This window comes from Mustela erminea, chromosome 5, assembly GCF_009829155.1.
Source record: "Mustela erminea isolate mMusErm1 chromosome 5, mMusErm1.Pri, whole genome shotgun sequence".
Classification (NCBI taxonomy): Eukaryota; Metazoa; Chordata; class Mammalia; order Carnivora; family Mustelidae; genus Mustela; species Mustela erminea.
The window spans coordinates 77,064,494-77,083,783 of record NC_045618.1 but is presented as its reverse complement, the minus strand read 5'-3'; the positions used below and the strand labels follow the sequence as shown (position 1 = coordinate 77,083,783).

At 38.9% G+C, this 19,290-nt stretch overlaps 1 long non-coding RNA gene across 1 annotated transcript in view; it reads left to right on the top strand.

Annotated features, from left to right (window-relative positions):
* Positions 1-3,576: 3,576 nt before the first annotated feature.
* LOC116591219 overlaps positions 3,577-19,290 on the top strand; it is a 43,543-nt gene continuing 27,829 nt past the window's right edge. The window contains exons 1-2 of the long non-coding RNA XR_004285880.1: positions 3,577-3,645; positions 13,573-13,653. This is a non-coding gene — a long non-coding RNA (uncharacterized LOC116591219). The remainder of the gene's footprint in view (positions 3,646-13,572; positions 13,654-19,290) is intronic.

Below are 19,290 nucleotides of genomic sequence, written 5' to 3'. Positions count from 1 at the left end.
CCTGCCCTCAGTCAAGTGTTCTAAGTCTGTCTTTTCTTCTTTAATGTTAATATTTGAATTCTCAGTTCATATGGTCCCACTTACTTTGCAGAACATGCAACAAAATACTTACTTAGAAAACTAGAATTTGTCCCTCTTACCTCTGTGGTGCTAAGGACACAGTCCACAGTTTCTTTCCTTGTGTCCCCTACAGAAATTTAATCTTGGTTTAGGAAACAAGATAACACAATTGTGACCATGGGCTTTGGAATCAGTCATTTATTCCAGTCCCAATGTCTCATGACTTTGGGAAGGTCACTTAGAGTCCCACTACCCTCACTGGTAAAATGTGAAGATCAAAAGAGATACTGTCTATAAGGATGTTTCACAGAGCATATTAATACAAGTGCTCAATAAGCATTGATTATTTCAATTATTATAGGGATCAGTAAGCATGTAAGCATGTCTATCATCTCTCACCTTTAAGCTATAGTCTTTGGCCATTGAAATGAAGATAAATTCATAAATAATGAACTAAATCATCTTCCTGAAACTGTCCCATGGGCCCCTAATGGAAGGAATTTGAGAACCTCCATAATTACTAACTGAGAGACCCTAAGTATGAAGTGTGCATATATCTTACTTTTCATCTATCTGCTGTCCCAAATATGGTGGCAGTCTCCAAACAATTTAAAACTGTACAGTAACATATTACTTCTTATTCTCTCGTCACTGTTTTCCTTAGCTCCATTGCTAACCAATCAGAGCTGCTTTTTACCTGTCTGTTCTCCAGCTCCTGGACTCCGTGAGAGATTGCCCTTGATGCCACAGCTCCCTTTTCTCATCTCCTCCCTTCATTGTCTAGCAAATGCGAGCTTGGTTCCTGCCTACACAAAGGTACCACTGAGCACTGAGTAAGAGCCCGACCCACCTGCTTGTGGGTTTTCATGTACCTTTCAAACTCATAGGAAACAAGTTTCCTACTTTTTAATAAACCAGTTACTTAACTGATTCTGATTGATTCCATGAGACCCTACCTTTTGCTAGGAAAACACCAGAACAGTCAGTCCAATGCTCCTATTAGAATTTACTTTTTGTGTGCAGATTTTTTAATATAAAAAGCAATTTCGGTTCTTTTTTTTTTAATATTTTTATTACTTTATTTTATTTATTTATTTATAAGTTAAAGTCCCAGTCCAGCAAGTTTTAGCCCTGGTCAGAATTTTCCATCCTCAAGAACATGGAAATAAAGGGAGCTTCCCTTTTAAACCCTTTGTGGACCCCTTGCTGTTTGAGTGGGGGTCCGAGAACCATGACTTATGTGTTTGCCGCAGCATTTTGTTCTTAGAGACAAGGGTCAAAATGACTTTCCCAAAGGCTGGCTTTCCTGAGGGCTATTTTTTATGTGGAAGCCCTCATCTCATAAACAACTGAATTAGTCCACATTAACCACGATCAATGGCAAAAGTACACAAAACATAGAGAAATCACCTAAAATAATGTTTTTGAACCAGCTGCTAAATTAAGTAATGTATTTGTTTTATTGCACATTTGCATAATAGGGCAAACTAGAAACTCTCTGTAACAGATGTGCTGGTGGCAGGGAGATTTGATTACTGGCTTCTGTTATTAATCACTGCACAAATCTTAAATGATTTGTTTCTACAGTTTGATCAATTTACATCTCAGAACGTACATTTATGCACACGATGTAGAGATAAAGCATCTGTTCACACCTTTCTGGAGGCATCAATATATTTAAGGGAATTGAAGCTTTGTTAACCAATGCACAGGAAACTTTGGCCAGAGACTGGCAACTTTTGGAAAGATCCCATTATTTATTCCTTATAGTTAATAAATAAAAACCATTTTACCATTTCCAGAACATTATGTTCTGATGTCTATTGTTTCATCTCTTCTGTGAAAACAAATGAAACATATGACATTTGAAACTCACAGGACGTGAATCCTGGGCATTCCTATTTCTTACAAATCATCCCAGAATTTTGAAGAACTATAGGGTACTATGATATAATTGAGAGCTACTGCATAGAGTTTTAAAAATTACCCTTTTCCTTTTAATTTTGCATTTGACATTTTATAATCCTATATCTATGATTTCCATCAGCATTTAAAATGGGTGTAATACATTTTAAGATGGCTTGCCTAAATTAAAAAAAAGTAAAAACATACGCGATATAAATATTGTTTCATTAATTTCCAATTAAGCATGATAAATGCATTGGTTCTACACATAAATGTTTCCCCTATAAGTCAAAACACTGGATAATATGATTCTTTTCTTCAATTGCGAGTATTGCAGTTATTTTGTAAGCAAAAAACAACAACAAGAAACCCACAAAATACCCATCGAATAAAGTTAACATTAAGCCTGTTGATTTCAGGGGCTGATTTATGTTACAACAATTTTTTATTGTCATTACTTGCTATAATGATTTACCATTTGGAGTCCAACATTTCTCCTAATAGTTTATACAATTTCATTTATATCCTATTTGATTAATTTGGTCTCTTCCAAAATCCCAATAACCAACTGGTACAGAAGAGAAAGCTTTGGGGATTCATGGTATTCTGTTTTCCCAGTTTGGCCTCCTGTTTCTACACGGTGGAGGGGAGAAGGGAAAAAAGAGTGGGGGAGGGAGAGCTCAGTACTGAAATTAAATGCATCATTTCTGAAAACTGGATGAAATTTCAGATAAAGGCTTTGTTTTTAATGCCTAGGAAAAAATTAAAATGTATATATTTTTCTCAGTCAGAGGCCAGACTGTTATGGTTGCAACCCCTGCCTTTTTATAGTTCATCCTGGGAGCTAATGAAGCGTTGCATATTGGTTTCAAATTCAAAGCATATGTAGTCACTGAGGCATTTTTTCTTTATATAGCATGATTTCAAAAGGAGCCCCAAATGTGGTCATCTTAGAAAATGTAATTTGGTGGAGGACTAAAGAACTTTTTCCCAGATGACAAAAAACCTTCCTCTTTGAGTTGCCTATGAGAACACAAACTAGCTGTGAAGTACATCCACAGTTCTCTCTGAAAAATGCACAGGAGCTGATGAAAATGTATGAAAGGACTGGTGTGTCAAGGCCATGAAGGGCATTGGGGAAATTTGGATAAATGTGCCCAGGTCTCACAGATTCAGAATCAGAAGTGACTTAGAGGACAATGTAAAAAGATGTCGAAGAGGATAATGTAATCCAGACAACAAACTTAACAGCATTACACATCCAGAGCCATCTCCGAAGTCATTAACGCTGTTGCCGGGGGTGTCTGCCAAAGAGCCAGATGTCATTCTGCCACAACTTGGCATCTGATGGTTGTCATTTATAAGAGGGAATCAAGTGAGGACTGTAATTAGGTGTGTGTTGAATGGAACCCTTCCTTCTGACTCCGTTGGGGGCTTTTCTTATCCTGAACACATGGAGGGTGCAAAGCAGGGGAACTGATCTGCCCTTCAGACTCCTAAAAGTTCATGTATTTTTTTGCCCCCTGGGGAAATGTATGGCTTATACATTTTTTTTTTTTCTCTGCACAGCTAACATTTGTTGTGCTCTTTGAAGATAATAAAGACGTGTTCCTGGACCGTCCAAAAGCATACACCACAGGGAAAGAATCATGCAAACAGATCAGTTATGAACACACCCTAGTAAGTGCTGTGTTGGGGATATTGGTTTAAAAATGGTGTTGTGGGGGCGCAAAAGAATGGAACAACACCTCTTTGGAGATTTAGGCAAGGGCTCTCCAGAGGAGGAGATATTAAAGGAAGAGCAAGCATTTGGCGGGTGGGTGAAGAAGTGAGGGGGTAGGCATTTTAGCAGAAGATATCACGTGTGGACATGGATTATGAAATCATGGATGGAAAGGTCTGTTGTACTCTGGGAATGGTGAGGCCTTACATGTGGTGAGAGTCTGAGGCATGAAGATATTCTAGAAGAGGGTCACCTGAGTGGGGCTGAGACGAAAAACAGTCCTGCAGAATCGTTAATTCCTGCTTTTTTAAAGGGTAGTTAGATTACAGGAGGTAAGTATAAACTCATGGGAAAACCCTTAAAACTTTAATAACAATAATAAACGTAGCTAACATTTGAGGGCTCTCCATTCAGAATGAGGCTCTTGCATTCCAACCACAACGTTATGGAATTGCTTCTATTTTCATTTTCATTTTACAAATGAGGAAAAAGGAGAATGAGAGAGGCTAGATGGCCTGCTTAAGCTCATCTCTCAAGCAGTGGGTGGGGGGAGCCAGAAAGCCTGTGGCCATGCTTCCAAACACTGCACTGTGCAGAGCTCTGTAGAGTCCTGTGATCAAGACTGACAGACTGTCTCCCCATTGGCTAGAGCGTGTTCCCTTCCTAAGTAGAAAGAAGGTGGCAATTCAGCATTCAGAATCATTCATCAGTTTGTTGAGATTAAATCTAGAAGTAGTATGAGAAATAATTTAAATTTAATTTAAAAAATTAAGAGGGAAATTATCTGACTCATCTCAAGTACTTTCACTGTGTGCTGGAATACCTTGGAGGCATTGCCCAGACCCAAGGGTATTTTTCTGAGCTTTCAGAATGCATTTAGTAATAGGTAGAGATGCTCATAATAGAGTCATGAGTTCAAATAATGGGATTTAAAACTACAGATACAGAATGATGATCAAATATTCGAAAGGGTAAATATGAATCATATACACATACAGTATATATGCCACAGAAATGCTAAACATTCTGTGAATGCTAAGATTTAGTATTTTTGCATCTTTTCCCCATTAACAAGTGGAATTTGTGCAAGCAGAAAACATAAAACACCAAGAAATAGAGAGAGTCTGTAAGAGAACATACTCCAAGGTCAGAAGGGACTTAAGGGAACCATCAGAGCAGTTGCCCTTGATCTTCCCTGAGAAGGTCAAGGGCTCCTGCAAATCAGCTGAGAAGTGAGGAGTCCTGCTCTCTGGACACATGAGGGTCACTAGAAGCATCCCCCCACTGCCTTGGTCCCGCTACATTTTAAAATGTTGAGGTTACTCTTTGAGTAGACTTTGAGGAGTCTAGAGCCCTTCTGAAATACCAAAGGAATCTTCTCTGGCCACTAAACCTAGTGGACAACCTAAAACTGAGGTAACAATTGGCTTCAACCATAAGAAGCTTATCTCTGGTAAAAGGAGTCTGAGAGAAAAGGAGTCTAGTAGCTCCCAGATAGGATCAAAGATGCTCAGAACTCTGTCTGTCGCCCTTTCTAATCAGCTCAGGCCCACTTTCTTCTCAGTCCTGAGGTGGCTACAGCCATTCCAAGCAGCCTGTTCAAGCAGGATGTCCAGAGACAGACATGGGTCTACCCTTTCTCATGACTTTAAGAATGAAGACACCTTTCCCGAAAGACCCAGGCAGCCTCCTCCTCACATGTTGTCATGTCCACTAAAGTATGGGTTTTGAATTGAAAACATTTTTGAAAGTCCATTTTTTGCTCCCCTTCTTTTGAGATTTTATTTATTTGTTTGTCACAGGGAGAGAGAGAGATAGACAGTGAGCACACACAAGGAGGATGAATAGCAGGCAGAGGCAGAGAGAGAAGCAGGCTCTTTGCTGAGCCCTGTGAGGAACTTGATCCCAGGACCCTGGGATCATGACCTGAGCCAAAAGCAGCCCCTTAACTGACAGAGCCAGCCAGGTATCCCAACTCCCCTTCTTTTGGATATGAGCTGTTATAGACTGCCTGGAGGCCCAGTTTTGAAGCAGCTGACTAAGCAGAAATGTGCCCATCATGTGAGAGAAAAAGAGAAGAGGGCAAGGCATCCTATTCCATCAATTCTGTGTGTCTGTCGTCATTGTTGTGGTAAAAGCCTAGCAGAAAGATTATCTCTTTTGTTGTTTGAGGGACCAGGAGGTGATAGGAGATATAGGTGAACAAACCTTTGCCACATGATTTTTCAAACATCTGCACGTGGGTGCCTGGTGGGCTCAGTGAGTAGAGGGTGTGACTCTTGATTTCAGGGTCATGGGTTCAATCTCCACATTGGTTGTGGAGCCTACTTTTTAAACAAACAAATACCTGCACACAATTTGTTAAGTTTAATACAAGTTTTCTGGCTTGGCAGCACTTACCACGGGAGGCATGAGGCAGTTTCTCTGCCTCCTGGTATTCTGAATAATTTTGTAAGCTAAAACCCAGACACAAGTGGCTTAGACTATGTTCTACTTATTTACTTTGCAACCAGCATAGGTGGCAGTGGGTGAGAGTAAACATAGACTCAGTCCTGCGGATTATGATTCCAAGGTAACTGATGGGACTGAGGTTGGACCTGAAGCCAGTGGGAGGAGGGGCTTGGATATGAATGAATCCTCTGTCAGTGGGCCAGCATATTTCCCAGTTGTAGGAGCAGCCTATCCCAAAGTGTGTGGCCTTCCTGCCCTTTTAGAAGTGACTCCGCTCAAATCCCAACATTATGTTGGAGGAGGGGGCAATGTTCCAGAAGCTGTGGAATTCATTTTTTTACCCATGTGGTATCTAGGGATCTAGCCTACCATCAATCCATACATGAGGAGTCACTCTCCTGCCCAGATCACTTACCTTTAATAACAAAGTGTCTCAACTATTTTTCTTAATAAAGCAAACATGCACAATTATCATATGAGCTCCCTAATATGAGGAAATTGAGAGGCAATGTGGGGGGGGGTTGGGGGGGTAGGAAAGGAATAAATGAAACAAGATGGGATGAGGAGGGAAACAAACCATAAGAGACTCTTAATCTCACAAAACAAACTGAGGGTTGCTGGGGGGAGGGGGGAGGGAGAGAGTGGTTGTGTTATGGACATTGGGGAGGGTATGTGATATGATGAGTGCTGTGAAGTGTAAACTTGGCCATTCACAGACCTGTACCCTTTTGGCTAATAATACATTATATGTGGATAAAACAAAACAAAACATGCCAGACTAGATTCTATAACAGTTAGAGCTTCTTGACATTGTAAGGAGCAGGAGCCACAGCTGACAGAGCAGCAGACAGCTGTGTTGTGGAGGAGCACCTGAGGTGTCACCTGTGTGTGGTCGATGGAGACCTAGAACATTCATAAACTTCATTTATCAGCAGCCCTCTTCCAAGCCACCATAAATAAAATCACATCCAAACAGAGAACGATGAGTTTCCTAGGGGAAAAAAAAAGGAAGTACTCCTTCCAGCTTTGATCTGAGGCTTTGAAGAGTAGAATCCCAATATTCTTAAAGCTCAAAGGTCTGCTAAAGGGGCCACATGAGGTTGCAGAATGGAAGATTGTTGAGTTCTCTTCAATTCTGCTACTTTAACCTTATTCAGGCAAGTATTTCTTCTCTGAGTTACTGCCAACTGCCTTCTAACTCCATACTCTTGTCCATCCATTTTCCACAGAGCAACCAATGTTCTGAAAAAATATAAACTAGCATATTATGTCACACTCTTATTTAAAATCTTTTGATGTCTTCCCTTATACTTAAAATCTGAACCCCTTCTCTGTTAGCCCTCAAAACCTTGCATAATCTGGATCTACCTTGCTAAGCTCATCTCATTCTGCCCTCCCCTTTGCTCCAGCCACATGACCTTCTACTCATTCCTGGAATAAAGTAAGGTAATCCTCACATAATAAATTTTGCAGAAGCTCCTTTCCTCTTCCTAAAACATACCTCCACTTCCTTGCTCCCAACATTGTTTTCATATCAATACTTCAGAAGGGCTGCTCGTAATCATTCTACATAAAATTAATCACTAGTTCAGTCCCTTTGTAATTTTTAATTCATTTATTTATTGGTGCATATTTGCTTTTTTTTTTTTCTTATCTCAATGACAAGAGTGTAAGCTCCAGAGTGGGGTAGCTATGTCTGTCTTATCCTTTTTTGTATCCCAGTCTCTGGAAAGGTGTGACTTACAAGACATCAATATATTTACAAAATGAGGAAATGTATAAGTGAGTCAGGAGAAAGGTAAGAGGTAAAACCTTAACTCTTCTAAGAAATATTTTCTGACTATACCACCTGAAGTTACCACCTTAGCTTCCTTTCCTGTTCTTCATGGCATTATTTTCGTTGTTAATATTAGCTCCCATTTATTGAGTGCATGTTGTGAATGCTATTGTAAGGATCAGACCTACTTATTGATATAAGATTTATTTTCTCTCCTGATGATCTAATTCTTGTGTAAACAATCAGTAAGAAAAAGAGAATGGCCACAGAGGACTGGGATTTTGAGGGGATCTTCATGAAGGATGCTCTTGGGATTTAAGATCAATACTGAGGGAGAAATTAGGAAGTAGGAACTATATAAAGAAGAGGAAAAGATACTCAGGAGAAGTCAAATAGGAAGTTGGGAAAGAAACTGGAATGTGTGAAAAAAAACAATGGGATTACAATTGCCATTTATAAATTTGGTTTGACAACAAATGTCTGGACAATTCTTGTTGAGTATATAATTTGTACCATTTATATAGCCATTAATTGTACTCTACTTTGTAAGTATCTTCATTTGGTGTCTTGAATCACAATTTGAATTGAGGTGTTTGTCTATATTATAAACCTGATTTTCTTTTCAATGGGATTGTAAACATAATACAAACAAAGACCACATCCAATCATCTTTATATCTGTAGAATTTCAGATTATTCAAATTAGAAATTACTCTGGTAATCCTTTAGCTGTGTCTTCTACCTGAGAACAATGCTTGTCTATGCCACAGCTAATAAAAGATTATCCAGCCTCTTGATAAACTTCTCACAGAAAGATTCTCAGAAGGCAGCTTGTTTCAATATCAAATGGTTTTTTTTATGGCAGCAAATTCTTAAATTTCTCTCCTTCTCAACTTACCATCATTAACAATAATCCTAGTTAAGTCCTCTGGAATTATACAGAAAAAAATTAATCCTTTTCTACAAAATAGTCCCTTGCATATTTGAAGGCATAACTATTTGCCCTTTTGTCTGTTTTTTTAAGGTTAAATATTCCTATTTTCATTAGCTATTCCTCAATGATAGTAGCAATTAGGTTCAAATACATCTATTTTCTTAAGCAATTGCACAATTGCTGTTAGCTCCATGATAATACATGCCCTTCCTGTTTTATTCATACTGCATTCATCTTACTTCAAATCATGGCTGGTATATAATAGGCAATCAAAACAATATTTGTTAAATGAATAAATGAAGGGCCAGGAATACAAACTTTAGCCAGTGTAATAAAGCAAGAAAAAGACATAGCAGGCATCCAGTTGAAAAGGATCAGTAGAATTCTATTCACAGACAACATTATCATTTGCATAGAAAATGTACAGAATATCTAAAAAGATACTAGAAATAATATGTGAGCTGAACAAAGTTTCAGGATATGAGATCAAGGATACACAATTATATTTCTATACACTAACAACAAACAGTAGGTAACTAAAATATAAAATATCCAAAATATCTCACATATTTTAGATATAATAATATCTCAAAATAAGAGAAAGCATAGGGATAAATTTGATAAAAGATATGGAAAATCTTTAAAAGCTATAAAACATTACATGGTAAAGTTAAAGTGAACCTGAATGGAAGACAACCACCTCTATGGGCTGGAATTCTCAATACTGTTAAGATGTGAATTCTCCTTAAATTGATCTATAGATTCAACACTATCACAGTCAAAATCCCACCAGATTTTTAAGGAAATTGATAAATTGATTCTAAAAGTCCTGTGAGAATGTAGAAGGTCTTGAGTAGCCCAAACTTTGAAGAATTAAAAAAAAAAATTTCAGAAGGTTAACAAGAGCTGAATTCAAGACGTAGCAAAAGCTAGTCATCAAGACTGAAGAACTGGCTTAAATATCGATAAATAGAGCAAAGGAACAAATAGAAGGGCCAGTACAGACCCATACATATATGGAAAACACCAAAGCCAAATTCAGTGGAGTAGGGATAATCTTTCTAACAAATTGTGCTGAACAAAAAGATACCCATAAGCAAATAAATAAATAAATAAATAAATAAATAATCAAGCCTTGAACTTGAATATCAAGTACCTTAAACTATAAACAAAAATGACCCCAAATGTATCATACTCCTAAACGTGAAAGCTGAAACTATAAAGCCTCTAGAACTCATAGAAGAAAATCTTTGTGACCTTAAGTTAAACGGATTTCATTGGCTAGACACAAAAAGCATGATCCCTGAGATAAATAAAACATTGATAAATTGGACTTATCAAACTTAATCACTTCTACTCTTTGAAAAACATTGTTGGAAAAAATGAAAGTCTTTGAAAGACACTTGTAAGTAAATGAAAAAATAAGACATAGACTGGTGGAAGATATTTGCCCATCATATATTTGATAAAGAGAGCTTGTATTCAGAATACACAAAGAACTCTTAATATTTAATGACAGACAACTAAATTAAAAGAAGAAATGGACACAAGAACTGACACTCCTTCAAAGAAGATACACTGATATCAAATAAACACACAAAAAAGATGCTCAACATCATTAATCACTAGGGAAACAGAATTTAAGACCATAATGAGATACCTCAACAAGACTAGCTAGGTTGTTAAAATACTTATCATATCAAATATTGGTGAAGATATGGAGGAATTGGAATTCTCATATGCCTAGAGTAATTAGGAAATAGTAGAACAACTCTGAAAAATTTTGCAGTTTCTTAAAATAGTAAACATGTATACACAGTATTGCCCAAGAGAAATGAAAGCATATGTCCCACAAAGATTTCACATTGCATGTGAATGTCCAGAGCAGCTTTATTTGTAATAATCCCAAACTGTAAACAACCCAAATATCCAAGAATTGGTGAACCAGTAAATAAAATTTGACATATCTCTAAGATAGGACACTATTCAGCAATAAATAGGAATGAAATATTAGTGCACAAAACAATATTAATAAATAGCAAACTAATTATGCTGAGTGAAGAAATTTAGAGAAAAAGAGTATGTACTATAAATATTCAGTTATATAAAATTCTAGAAGATGTAAATTAATCCACAGTGACAGAAAATAGATGAGGATAGCGTGTTAGAGAAAGGAAAGGGGGAAATTTATAAAAAAAAGCATGAAGAAATGTTTGTTGTGGCATATATCTTCATTTTCTTGACTGTGGTGATACTTCCAGGGGCATATAATATATTCAAACTTCTCAAAATTTACGCATTAAGTGTGTGATATATTGTATGACAATGACAATTGTCCCTCATTAAGACATTATTTTAAAAAAAGAAAAAAAAGCCTTAAAGTCAGTTAGGTCTAGATTCAAGTTATACCTTGTCCACTCATGTGCTGTGTGCCTTTGGAAAAATTATTTAACATCTCTGAGGTTCAATTTCAAACTTCATGGAAGTGGTGTTAATGTACAGAAGAATGTGTCTTACTTAGGTTAGGGATCAAGCTCTTCCTTGGATGGAATTGCATAGGCTCCGCCCTCCCTCTTTGTATCCACTGATTTGCAAAGAATCAAATTGTTTCCTGGGGAACATGATTCCTGTCCTCCATTGGGCTTCTGCCATATTCACCTATGTCTCATGCACCGGCAGGGCAGCGAAAGAAGCCAACTAGCTGGAAGGTCAGTGAGAAGCCCCCAAGGTGGAGCTTCCCAAAATGGAAGGAGGAACCCAGGTAGTGATGTATAAAGGAAAAATATTTGCCAGCTGGAGCAATGGAAGATACCAGAGTTCATGCTAAATCCAGCCACCCTAAAGATAGGTGTGCCTTGGGGATAGGAGTAACTGTGTGATCTGATAGGACTGCCTCACTACATTTTAGACACTTTAGTGTCCAAGGGGCTTTATCATGATGTATTCCCAACTGAATACAACAGAGGGGTCTATCTGACTCTAGTCATAAACACATTATCACAGCAATCAGGTCTTCAGCATTGTGCACCGCTGTCATGTTTCATTGACAGCGGGCATGATGGATTTCCATTCCCACTCCTGGCAAGGAATGGCCAGTACTAATTCATAGATAGTATCAGCAATCTTGGAGATGCCTCCAAATAATTAAGGCATGAATTTTCCTCAGGCAAATGGGGGATATTCTGCAACAAAAATAGCCAGGTATAAATTTTGATAAAACTACATCTGTAGTCATTGCAGGTAACTCTTAAGAAACTGAAATTGCAAATCAGAAAAGTTTGAAGGTATTTTCCCAGAGCATCTCACTAGATCATAACACATCTCCAAACCTAATGGAAACTTTTCATTCTTCATCTTACTCAACTCTTTCAGCACCGCTCAACACATTTGCCAGAACATAACCTTCTTGGAACTTATTTCTTGACTCCTAGGACACCGCATGATCCAAATTTTTCTCCTATCTCCTATTTACTTTGTTCTCCTGCTTCCCCATCCACCTTTTGCCAAGTGCATTTCTCCAGCTCAAACTTGTCTACTGATCTCTACATTTTCATGTCCAGTTGTCAACCCAATATCTCTGCATGGGTAGTTCACAATATCTCAAATTTAACTTATCCTTTTCCTCCTTAACTTCTTCCCTTTCATCTTCCCCATCCTGCAATTAGCCAAGTAGTGAGCTCAGAGACCTGGTAATAATCCAGAACTACAGGTTCTCTCGTCCACTGATCTAGCAACTATAGACAATAAGGTAATAAATTCATCGTGCCCTAATAATTATCAGTAAATCTATATGACCCTTACATCTTACACCTCCTTCCCATGAACTTAAAAACTATCAATTCTAGAAAATTTTCAAGGAATCATTATAAAGTGTTCTGATATATAGTACACAGCCTAACTTCTATTTCCTCAATCCTCTATTCACCCGCACTGAAACATTTAGAGTTTTTATTTATTTAGCTCATTTCTCATAAATACTGAATGTGTAACGTCACTTCTATTGGATTTTGAACCATTTGTGGCCTCCCGAGGCGTTTTCTTTTATCTCCTCTCCTTCACTTGCAGCCTTGATAAACCTGCCTATCCAGGACTGCAAGTTTGTTCCCAGAGGCGGCATTACCTTCAGTCAGTGTGGCCACTGGGGACTGAGCCAGGATAAATGGGATTAAACTGAAACAATAGGAGGTTCAGGTTAAACACTAGGAGAAACATGTTGAGGAAAAGGTCACTTAGACACAGCCCCAGTTTCCCTTGAGAATGTAGGAATATCTTCATTGTGTGTGTTTTAGCATAGTTAGTCTGAAGTTCGGCAAGAGTCCCCATCTCACAGTGGGCAGTTCAATTGTTTTCCCTCCTTAATGAAGAGATGAGAGAAGTCTGTACTACTTGGATGTGAGATTTAATACGATATGGAAAGGAAGCATTTCATGGTCCATCCTATGGGAAATCTCTCCTTCCCTTCTTTAGCATCTACTTGTGACTCTGGAGAACAAGCTGGAAGCACCAGATTTATTAGTAAAATGAAACTCCATATCTGGTTTGAATCCTGGATTACACCTTTGTTTTGAAGGATTTGTTTGAAGCTATTAGTCTATGACTGTTTTACAAGGCCTGATGGAGTTGTCTATACACACTTAGCGCTTAGTTTCTGTTGATAATGCTGTTAAATGAAGTTAGTTCTCTAATAAGTGTAACAATGAAATCAAATCTCTCTTCCCTACAGGCTAAGGCATGATGCATTCCTCTAGCAGAATGGTGGTGTCTATCAGTCAGGGGATTTGTAATCAGATCTGCAATCAGACAGGTAAGGAGTGCTGGTATAGGAGTTTGCCTTATCGTTTCGCCCCTTGCTTTCCATCTTCACTGGTGAGAAGCCCTGTGCAAATCAGATCAATTGACTGCATTCTTAATTGTTTTTCTTTTAACCCATCAATTCTTAATTTGGCATTCCCTCTATTGACACATGTCACCCTTATTGAGGGCTAATCATGTTAGTTTTAGAATAATAAATATATCACTCTGACATAAACAAGTTAACATATTTAATAAACTCACAATAGTGCAGCTCCCCAGCTTCCCCTGGCTTCACCTGTGGATTTGCAGTGAAGTTCATTAGAGGCAATGGGGAGGAAACAGCATCCTTCTTCACAGCTTATATAGATGTTGAATGGATCTGAAGTAAAGGTTACATGCTGGTTGCCTGCAGGCAGGATTGAGTCTGTATATACATTTTGTTTGGCTCACGGAATGCTGTCAAGAAATTTGATGGAGAGCTCTGGTTCTATTGGTAATGGCTCAGGAGATTGAACTCTCCACTGAAACATGATATTCTCTAATAGTAATGCCTGGATTAACAAACTAGATTTGTACAAAGGACAGAATTATGTTAAAAATTAAATTATGTTAAAAAAGTTACAGATTTTGAATCAGTACAACATACACTGTAATTCAGGTTGTGAGTTTTCAACAATAGATGTTTCATTTATTGTTTATTCTTTTTTTATCCTGTGGTTTATACCTTTTTGATTTCATCAAATACTTCTATTAGTATTTTGTCCAACTGGCTGGACTCCTGCACATCAAATCTCAGTTATATCACCTTATTTCAGCTGATGACTTATGTCCTTACTTTACTGAAAAGACTGAAAGCATCTTTTGGGAGCTTACTCACTTTCACCTTCACAGCATCTTTTCTCTGTTTCTTGAGGATTTGTCTCATCCTCTTATAATTTCCTTCCATTCTGTGGCTATGCTTAGATTTAGCCTATCAGCTTTGTTTTCTTATTTTACTATGATTTATCTTATCACCTTTTATTAATTAATTAGTCAGTCATTTAAAAGAAAACACTTATTGAACTCCCGTTTGTAGGTATGTTTCATCAATTGCCTGGTTCTGTATCTTTATAACTAAATCAAAATGAAGATCTATAAGCAAATGGCTTTTAAACCATTGATGGTACTGCAATGAGAAAGTACTTAGAGGAGATTCTTCAAGGAACGAGAAGAACTACAGAAGAAGAGATGGGGGGTTAATTCTGCCTATAGTGCATGAAATGTAAGGAGCTAGATCTGGGGGGCAAGAGAAGGAAGGAGAGCATGTTAGATGAGGCAGCTTTATTACATCCAGAAGTAGATTTACTGATGAAATTTATCTTTCATGGCCCTGCACTGCACAGGTCTCTTCCAATGTATGCTTATGGTCACGTGTTTTTGCATAATATATTTATCTGTGTATCATTCTTATCATTGACCTTATAGAATTTAATATTATTGATTGTGAGCTCCTATTTGAAAAAAAAAAAATCCCTCTTTTTGGTGCCTTGATAAACTCAGTGCTGATTTGAATCCTCTTTCTGTTCTTCCTCTGTCTTGCTTTTTTTTTTTTTTTGATCATCCTCCTTCTGCTTTCCATTGGGTGTGGCTCAGAGTTCTGTTGGCTGTTTGTAATATCTGGCACCAGCGTCCAGAAAACATCCTATGCTTCTCCCATCTGTGTGTCTTTCTTCTAAAATGCTCCTACTCTCATTTGAGCACTTATTATTTTTACCTGGAATATCAAATGCTCCTGAGTTGGTCCCCCTACCTCTAGTTCCAGGTGTGTCTTCCTAAAATATTACTTGCTTATAGCACCCTCCAGAGCAATAGCCAGTTATTCTTTATGACTTTCCCCTATCAAATGAAATACAACTTGGCATTGAGGCTATCCCTCTTCCACTCCCTCTGAACATTTAGCCTACATTCCAGCCAGCTCCAGTTTTCTTTTCCACCCACCAATAATTCTTTTCCTTATCTCTGCTCTTCAAAATTCTACCCTTCCAGTACGACTTGACTCAAAGGCATGTTCTATAGAAATCTTTCTGTAGTCACTTCCGCTAAAATGACCTCGGTCTTCCGGGGTGTGTAATTCAGATCTTTTTGATACTCTAGCCAGTTTGGGAGGCTGATAACTTCTACAGGATTGTAAAATGATTGAAAGCAGAATCATGTACTGTTCATCTTCCCCCTAAGCATCCAGCATAAAGTTTTATTGCTGGTAGCTGATGAATAAACATTAATTGAGTGGAAGAGCAGCCCTACAGCGATTCTACTGAGCCTTTGCATTTAAGAACAGTTAGAAAAAGCTCAGAAATAAGGTCACTGGCCATACATCATCCCCAGAGACAGTCTTATGAAGTATCTGACTTAAAGAACTACAAAAATTTAAATTTCTGGTCTTGGATTAAGCAATGAATACGTCTGATATGGCTGTATTGGCTGCCCCAGAATTTCAAAAACTGCAACGGATTTTTGTTTGACTTTCAAAGATCTAGCAACTTACTCGCATTGACACTGCTGAGCAATTCAAAGCTGAAGAGATTCTTAAAAAGGTACATGGCAACACTTGCCACATGCAAACACAGAACAGGCAGTTAACCTCTCCCTCTCCATTGCTACGTTTGATCTTGCCCAGAGGGGACAGACTTCATAGTCCCTTTTCCCCCAACTGTGTTCATGAGGAGAAGTTAAAATACATCATGGAAGCATGGATTTACCGTGGGATCACAAGTGGGGAAGGAAAACCTCCTGCCCTTCATGAACATCACAAAGACATTTTATTTTGCTATTTTCACAAAGGAAGAAGAGATACCGGGGCACAATGTGGAAGGCACACAAACGATTTCTGAATCCCCCTTAACTCCGTGCATGCCTTTCCTTTCTTCTGTGCATGCCTTTTCCTTCCTGTGTGATTCCAGACGAGTCATTTCACTGACTTGCGCACAGCATGAGGAGTGTACCACCTCCCCACCTCCCACTCCTACCTCCCCGGCTGGAGGCACGCCAGTCGCTAATGCTGCGAGATCTTCCTGGCCTGGCTCAGACTCCCACACAATGAGACATCCTCTGTGCAATTTGTACAGCACCTTTCCCAAGCATGGAGATGTTGCACAACCCAGCAGTGAACAATGAGGCAGCAGGAGGCAGCACCAACAGGCAACGTCTAACATGTTCAGAAAAAAACAAAATTAAGCAGCAAAGCTCTTTAGAGCAAGAGAGGCTTTTAAAGAGAGTTCTCCCAGGTAATGTAAGCAGCTGCTTTCTCACTGCCCTCACAAGGGCACACCACGGGCCAAACAGGCAGCCCTTGCAGCCCCAGGAGAAAGAGCTGAGCCGCAGTGAGGACCAAATCCATTTATTTTCATGTTGCAATGAAAATACCGGCTAGTTTGTAAATCATACACGCTCTGATCGCATTCCTTTTAAGAACACACAGCAGATTTTCTTACTCTGGGTGCAGCCAATTTATTCACATAGGGGAGGCTTTTGATCAGCCTCCCTGCACAGGGATTCTTAGATGAACGTGGTTGCTCTGATTCTGACTACATTAAGAGTTGCAGAGCAAGTGTGACCTGAGACCGAGTGCTGGGAAGGGGTAGGGGATTTCATGTGGAAAATCTGCCCCGTGAACTACAAGGACTATACAGGTGGGAAATGACATCCGTGTCTGGTCAGTTTTAATTTCTGCACCCAGCTTACGATCTCTAGTTCAACCACATGTTGACCTCCAATTACACCACGCCAGGGAAGGCCCCAGTGGCTCGAATACAGAGAAATCCCATTCTCCACAGTGCTGTCAGGAGCAGAACAGAATGGTAATTTTGCATTTGCTCTTATTTGTCAGCCTGCATTTTAATGCATTTTCTAATATGACCACCTGATCCAGAACCAAACCCGCATTGTTCTCCCTGATAAGCCTGGGGGGAAATAATTCCTCTAAGGCATCTTTCAAAGGGACTTATCTCTTTAAGTTTGCTGAGTTTCTGAGTAGGTGGAATAGGTTATGCTTTGCATTTCAAGAAATAGAACGAAATGCCACCAACAACACAGAATTTAAATAGTGGCATAGCTGGAGCTGAGTATGCTCTTCAAAGACAATGTGAGATTTGACCCACACCTGAGATGTGTGCTGTGAGGACTGTTAATAGGATCCCAAGTCATTGTTCTGAAATGGTTATCAACATGACTCATATTTGCTTAGTAGCCATGATGGATTTTAGTTGGTAAATGACTGAAGCTAGGTAGTGTTAGCTTTGTACAAGGGAACAAAAAACAAAACACTTTTTTTTTTTTTTTAATTTTAAGTTTCTTAGTGACTGTGAAGATGCCATTATAGCTGGTGTGGTGATTAAGAGAATAGGTTCTATAGAAAAAAGAGACTGGGTTAAATCCTGGATCCATCACTTGGTAGATAACTTATCCTCTCCCTGACTTGACTTCCCATCTGTTTGAAATGGGGTGGTAATAACCTCATCAGCCTGGCATGAGGATTAAATGAGAGAAGTCGTCTCACGTGCTAAGCACTGTCCCTTCCATAAAAAAGTGCACATAAATGTTTATTTCTATTATGATTAAAGTTCAGATTAATAGTGAATGGTGTCTGGTTAAGTACCAGCACCGTCGCCAGTCTCTGTCTTTGAAAACAGTACATTGAGGAGGGTGTCACCTTCTCTCACAGTCTTACCACTAAAAATTTTACCGTTGAAGCTCCCTCAGCCCTTTCACTGGTGTGCTTAAGGGCTTCCTTCCCTTAATCCCCCTCCTTTTGCATGCAGTCTCCTTCAGCCAGAGTTACTGCCTCTTTTGTAGCTCTATACCCCCAGCACTCATTCGGCTCCTAATACTAGGAACTTTTGTTACTGTATATATATATATATTTTTTTTTTCCTTCCCTCTCTCTCCTCTCTCTTTTTTAAAAAATTTTATTTATTTATTTGTTTCTTTTGTTTGCTTGTTTAGAGAGTGTGTGAGTCAGGGAAGGGGTGGGAGGGGGAGAATCTCAAGCAGACACCCCCGCTGAGTGTGAAAAGCCCATCACGGGGCTCCATCTCACAACCCCGAGATCATGACCTGAGCCAGATGTTTTACCGACTGAGCCCCTAGGCGCCCCTCGTGTCTCTCCTTTCCAACTAGAATATAAGCCCTTTGAGCTTACCTGTGAACACCACTTTGAAGTTTGTTGGGTGAATGTTCTCTTAAGATTTAAGAAGATGGGAACTAGCTCTTAAAAAATAAGTCTGCTGCTCTATGTACCTTCCTAAGCTTAGGAAGAAATTGGAGAACTTTGCATACCTTCCACACACTCAGCCTGCATCAGCACTGGAAAGGTCTCAGCCATCCTGGAGAGATTGTCAAGATGGAAAGTGAGGGGAGGAGAGAATTAGATAGACTTATTTCAGGTCTTCACACTTGGGCTTTAAGCCTTTCCACAAAAGATCTCATTCTCCACATATGGAAAGAGAGTTATGTTCATTACATCAAATTAGGAATTCAGGGCAAAGAAGTCATGAGTTGACAAATAAAATCCTACCACGTATCATCTATCTGTCTGTCTATCATCTATCATCATCTGTCTACCAGTAGTCAGTGTCTCCCGTTGGAGTCCATGCAAGAGTACAGCAAAGCT